Raw genomic sequence first — 6,000 nt, 5'->3', positions numbered from 1 at the left:
ATATCCACCCCAGCCTAATTCCCATTCTTCTAAATTGATGCCATGGGGCATGATCCCAAAAGAGAACGACCTTTCAGTGCCTTGGAAGGATGCCATTCCTCCCCTTCTTTATGGCTGTGTCAAAAAATGGGGAAAGGCCATCCCACCATCTCCTGATTCATGGCTAGTTTAAGTATGGGGAATGGCTTGTGTGGCAAAACTGGCTATTGGAAGCAGAGAAGGCAGACAAAAAGTTAATTGAAAATGAGGTTTATTTGCATTTTATGGGAATAACATAGTACAAAAGCAAATTAATCCACATTTTACTTCACTGGCGCACCATGCATTTAAAGCTTCCCCCAAAGAGTCTTGGGAACTATAGCTGACCATTCACAGAGCTACAATTACCACTCAGAGGAGACAATACTGAGCTACATGGACCAATGATGTAAGGCTCCTCCATGTCTCTCCCTCCCACCACATTCTTGGCTGTGGCAAGTCTTCCAGATATTGAAAAGAACTTGGATGCCATTGCCAAACATCCAAAGAGCCTGGATTCCTGTTTAGTCTGCAACTGGACTTAATGGTCAGGGGTCCCTTTACATTTACCTTTAATGCATGAAAAATCTCTGTTTTAAACATTGGTCCAGGCCAAATTGTCAAGGCAAGTTGGCGCTAGGGTTGGCATCAAGGGTTGGTCATCAGCCAGGGGCCCATGTGCCAAAAGGGGGTCCATTGACAAAAGCCTCCTGCAGCAAGGAGGGATGGGGGCCCATAATGGTTGTCTTGTTCCAGGGCCCTCCAGATCTCGAGTCAACACTGATTGGCACTGTCTTCTCTGGCCTCTCTTGTGAGGTGGGAGACGTCTGGGAGAACATCATTACAAATTCAAAGGAGAATGGGTTATTGCCCTGGCTGCAGAAAATCATCAAAATCAGTGGCAGCAAATATTTTGGCAGGTGTGCCACAGCATAAATTTAACATACGATATAATTACAGGCAGGTAGCTGTGTTGGTCTGCCGTAGTCGAAACAAAATAAAAAAAAAACCTTCCAGTAGCACCTTAGAGACCAACCAAGTTTGTCTTTGGTATGACCTTTCATGTGCATCTGAAGAAGTGTGCATGCACACGAAAGCTCATACCAATGACAAACTTACTTGGTCTCTAAGGTGCTACTGGAAGGAATTTATTTTATTTTATTTCGAATACGAGACAATGTCATTAGAGTATGAGATTTGACTCTCTGCCAAAGGCTTTCCCGCTGCTATTCAGACATGCCATATACTGCCATTGCCTAGCCAGGGGTGGGAGCCTTGTGGCCCTTTAGATGTTGTGGGACTCCAACTCCCATCAGCCTCTGCAAGCATGGCCCATGCCCGGGTATGATGGGAGCTGCAGTTCAGCAACTTCTGGAGGGCAACAGGACAGAGCCATTTGTGGCCTTTCTGCTGCAGGCAGGCCGCCCACTAGCATAAAAGTTCAGCAGAAGAGTTTATGCAATTTCAAAAGAGTAATTATTCCTGTTGCAATCATCCCTCACATTCACATAACTTTTCCCCAGTTTGGTCTGTCTAATTTTTTTAAAAAAACTATTCTTCCTTCCATCCTTCTCAAATGTTTCTTCTTTCCCTCCATTACGATAAGAGTGTGGAGAAAGGCATTGCAATATGAGACCGGAAATTCTAAACTGTGTGTTTCAGCTGTAAATTTCAACAATCTGTCACTTAATACCATCAGACTGTACAGTGGAAGTCTGAATTGCACAACCAGACATATGTCTTTAAGGAAGGAGGATGCTGGGCTATTGCAACCTCGAAACGCTTGCACCATCCAACTGCTGAGAAATGAAGCCTGAGCCTTAGTCATTGTCTGCAGAGACTCCAGGGAAGCTAACAAAATTCAGACTAATTTGGGGCACCTTTTATAGGCGTGAAAAAGATCTGTGCAGCACTTTTTAACCGTTCTCTTCTCCTGTTACAAACTGATTGTGCTTGAGCCAGGAATCCAAGGAACAAAAGCTTTCAGATGTTTAATTTTATAAAGATATGTACAACTGGCCTATATCCATTTTTGAGGGAAGATTGCTAAGGAAAACATGGCAATAGTTCAGTATCAAAGCTGGAACAGCGTTCAGGATTCAATGCATGCAGTCATAGCTTCCAATCCAGGCTACTTCCCATCATAGCTACATATGTCATGCCTCTAGCATTGCTTCTGAATAACAGTTGCTAGGAAGAACTTTCTGACAGTAAGAGCTGTTCAATAATGGAACAAACTTCCATGAGAGGTGGTGGACTCTCCTTCCTTGGAGGTTTTTAACCAGAGGTTGGATGGCCATCTGTCATGTATGATCTAGTTGAGATTCCTGCATTGCAGAGGGTTGGACAAGTTGACCCGCAGGGTCCTTTCCATCTCTAAAATTCTATGATCTCAGAACCCTGGCATTTATAAATTCAACACTGGGGGCATAGCTGCCAAGTTTTCCCTTTTCTCGTGAGGAAGCCTATTCAGCATAAGAGAAAATCCCTTAAAATAAGGGATAACTTGGCAGCTATGACTGGGGGTGGGCGGAGACAAGAGTGGTACCTACTTTCATTTGTGTGCACGATGCCTTGAGTGGATAGATTAGATAGCTTGTGATGGCTGCCCCACCTTCTCCCAGCATCCAAGGAGTTGCCCCAAAATCCAGCTCGGACCTGAACTCAGCCAATTAAATCATTATTTATTATTAATGAATCCATAAATTAATGGATATGCAGCTTAACGACAAAAAAGGGCTTCTAATTAGTTTAACGAAGTATGAAAAACCAATTACACACGCATTAAAACATAAACCTCCATAATTAAAATACAAAAGAAAACAATCTCCTAATAGCACTGGAATATGAACACCGCTGCTTTAAATAAGTAATAAAACAATCCCATTAAAGCAAACACAGCAATTAAAACAGGAGACTCAGGTTGAGAGATCAAGGGAACATTTGGGTAAACAGCTGCATCTTCAAAAGCCAGTGGAATGTTAATTAATTCCCCAGCTAGTCTACAGCAGTCTTTCCCAACCTTTTCCCGACTATGGCCCCCTTCCAACTTTGTTTCCTTCCTGTGCCCCCCATGGACATAGCCGGGGGGGGGGCAGAGGGACAACTGCCCCCCAGTAAGGAAAAATCAATACAAATCTGAGGTTCTGCCTTCCCTAACAAATGCCTGCCCGCCCGACAAAAATCCTGACTACATCCATGCCCCCCGCCCCCATCCTACCAGTAGAAAGGTAGCTATTTGAATGTTTTGTTTGTAAGTAGAACATGTTTTATTTATAATTTTTATAATGTATACAAAATACAATTACATCTTCACTGCAAAGCCCTGTGGCACCTTCTCCTCATTCTTGAGAAGTCTCTCTCCATCTGGTTTAATGTACTTTTATGTTTTAACAGGGTTGTTTTTGATGACCCGAAGCAGAGTTTATAGCTGTATGAAAATTCCATGTTACCATAGAAAAAATTACCTGCCCACCCCACACTATTCCACATTACGATCCTTAATTCAAGTAATATTGATCTCCGTGTCATGTGAACATTCATTGTGCAAATTTATGGGCCTGCAGAAAAATAAGAATCAGGTTGGCTAAGCATAAAATTAAGAGTTGCGGATGATATATAGGATTGTAGCGAACCCAGCCCCATCTCACCAACTACATAGCGCAGAGTCAGTCTAAGAGATAGCAGCAGAGATTATGTGGGTTTGCCACATTCATTTATTTCCCTACCTAGCACATATTGCAACTAGCTTCATTGCCTGGTAGTATATAAGGGAGAGAGCATGCCAGAAAGGAATGCCAATATCCTGCAGTCACATATCATTAGTGAGCAATTGCTGCGACTTCTTCCATGTTTGTTTAACATCTCCTTCTGAGGTCTGTTATTCTTGGCACTGCCAGCTATTGTGTTATCTAAGTAATGCGAAACGAACTATGTACCAATGTGAAGGATACTGGGCAAGATAGAAACTTAAACCACTTTTATATCTCATTTATTTCAATGTCAGTGTTAATCCCTGAATTTAACTGAAAACAATGGAACTTGCAGTCTTATTTTAAGGCAGTATACTCAGAAGGTATGCCTTACTGAGACATACTTTGCAGTGAGTGCTGCAGTGTCAAGAAAACCCTTAATAAAAAACAATTTTTTAAAAAAGTGATTAATTTTGACTGATTAGTGCACATTGTTTATTTCTCCTCTAGTTTCCGAGTAGAATACTGTACTCAACTGACTTTTTTTTTTAACCTTTGATACATTTCCCTTTAGGGTCTTAACATTTAACTGGAAAGAGGAAGTGTGTTGATAAGAAATATCTGTTAAGGAAGGAATAGAACTCCTACATGATTTAAATATCTCTCTTTTTTTTCTTTTTCTTTTTTGTCAATTAGCAAACTTCCCAAATGACAGTTCACAGAGTTCAGGGTAGATGAGTAAAAGTTATGAGGATTAAGCAATTTCAAAACCAGTTTAAATTTGTAGTGCAAATGCACTCATTTCCGTCTCTTTGGCTCCACTGTTTTAGTCCATTGAAAACTAAAGAAATCACATATTAATATTAATGAATACATCTGCATCCCACCTTACCTTCAAGGAGCTTCCAGGCAGCATACTTCTTGGATCTTCCCTCTTCCATTTTATCCTCACAACAACCCTGTGAGGTATCTTAGTCTGGGAGATAATGAGTGTCCCTCCCGAAGCCAGCCGGTGAACTCCATGGTTGACTGCAGAACCTGGCAATCCTTCAAGGGTGTGGAACCTCAAGCCTGTGGGACAAATGTGGCCTCCCAGTTTCCTTGTATGGTCCTTGGGACTTTCCCCATGTCACACACCCCACACTGGCCTTCTTTCACACCTTCCCTGAATGTTCTTTCCTGGCTGGAATATGAACCTGAACTCTGATAATGCCTCTTCAAATGCAGGATAGAGGAGCAAGTGTAAAGAAACTGTTGTTGTTTAGTCGTTTAGTCGTGCCCGACTCTTCGTGACCCCATGGACCATAGCACACCAGGCACTCCTGTCTTGCACTGAAAATTTATATGCCTGTTGTCTTTGTCCATGGAGTTTTCTTGGCAGAGATACTGGAGTGGCTTGCCAGTTCCTTCTCCAGGTGGATCACATTTAGTCAAAACTCTCCACTATGACCTGTCCATCTTGGGTGGCCCTGCATGGCATAGCTCATAGCTTCTCTGAGTTATTCAAGCCCCTTCGCCACGACAAGGCATCGATCCATGAAGGGGTAAATGGATGGTATTGATGTCAGTCATCTCTGTGGATTGAACCTGGATTACTACCTTCTTGCCAAAACATTTTCGTCCCACACAGGGTTCCATGGAGAGGTTCAGATGAGAAGCTTGATCCACATTCCAATGCCACAGCCACAAGGTGCATCTCATTACCACACCAACCACCAAGGTCCAGGACAAAAAATGTGTAGAATCCACTGAGCTGTCCGCTATAAGTACACCTTCAGGAGAGTCTTACGGAGTCACACTGGATCCTGTTGAGAATTGTCCAATAATTCTATACAGCCACAGAGAAACATGAGAAAATACAGGTGCAGCAAAAGCACAGTTGATGCACTGGTATCACATTCCTTCCTGAGACCAAAGTCCAATTTGTGCATGTGAGAGTCTTCAAACTGGGCATCCCACACAAACTAAAGCAATCATAGTTCCAATGGCTGGGAGCTTTCACTGATCCATTTAAGTCTGATCCACTGTGGAAACTCATTGGCATACCGGACCAGTTCTTGGTATAGTCCTCTTTTTCCAGAGTTTCAAATTTCATTTCATTTAATGGGCAAATGGACAGAACTGACATATGATTGAACAGATGCAAACATGAGTACTGAAAATAGATTGGTTCATTAATGTTCTGTAAGTTGGAAAGAAAAGAGGCAATTCCAATACATTTTATTATTTCAAGGAAAAGAAAGTTCCAGAATATACACAACATTTACTGTTAGCAGCATCTAAGCCATGG

Source organism: Zootoca vivipara, chromosome 10, assembly GCF_965207765.1.
Source record: "Zootoca vivipara chromosome 10, rZooViv2.hap1.1, whole genome shotgun sequence".
NCBI classification, from domain to species: domain Eukaryota; kingdom Metazoa; phylum Chordata; class Lepidosauria; order Squamata; family Lacertidae; genus Zootoca; species Zootoca vivipara.
Note: the sequence above shows the minus strand (reverse complement) of the source record.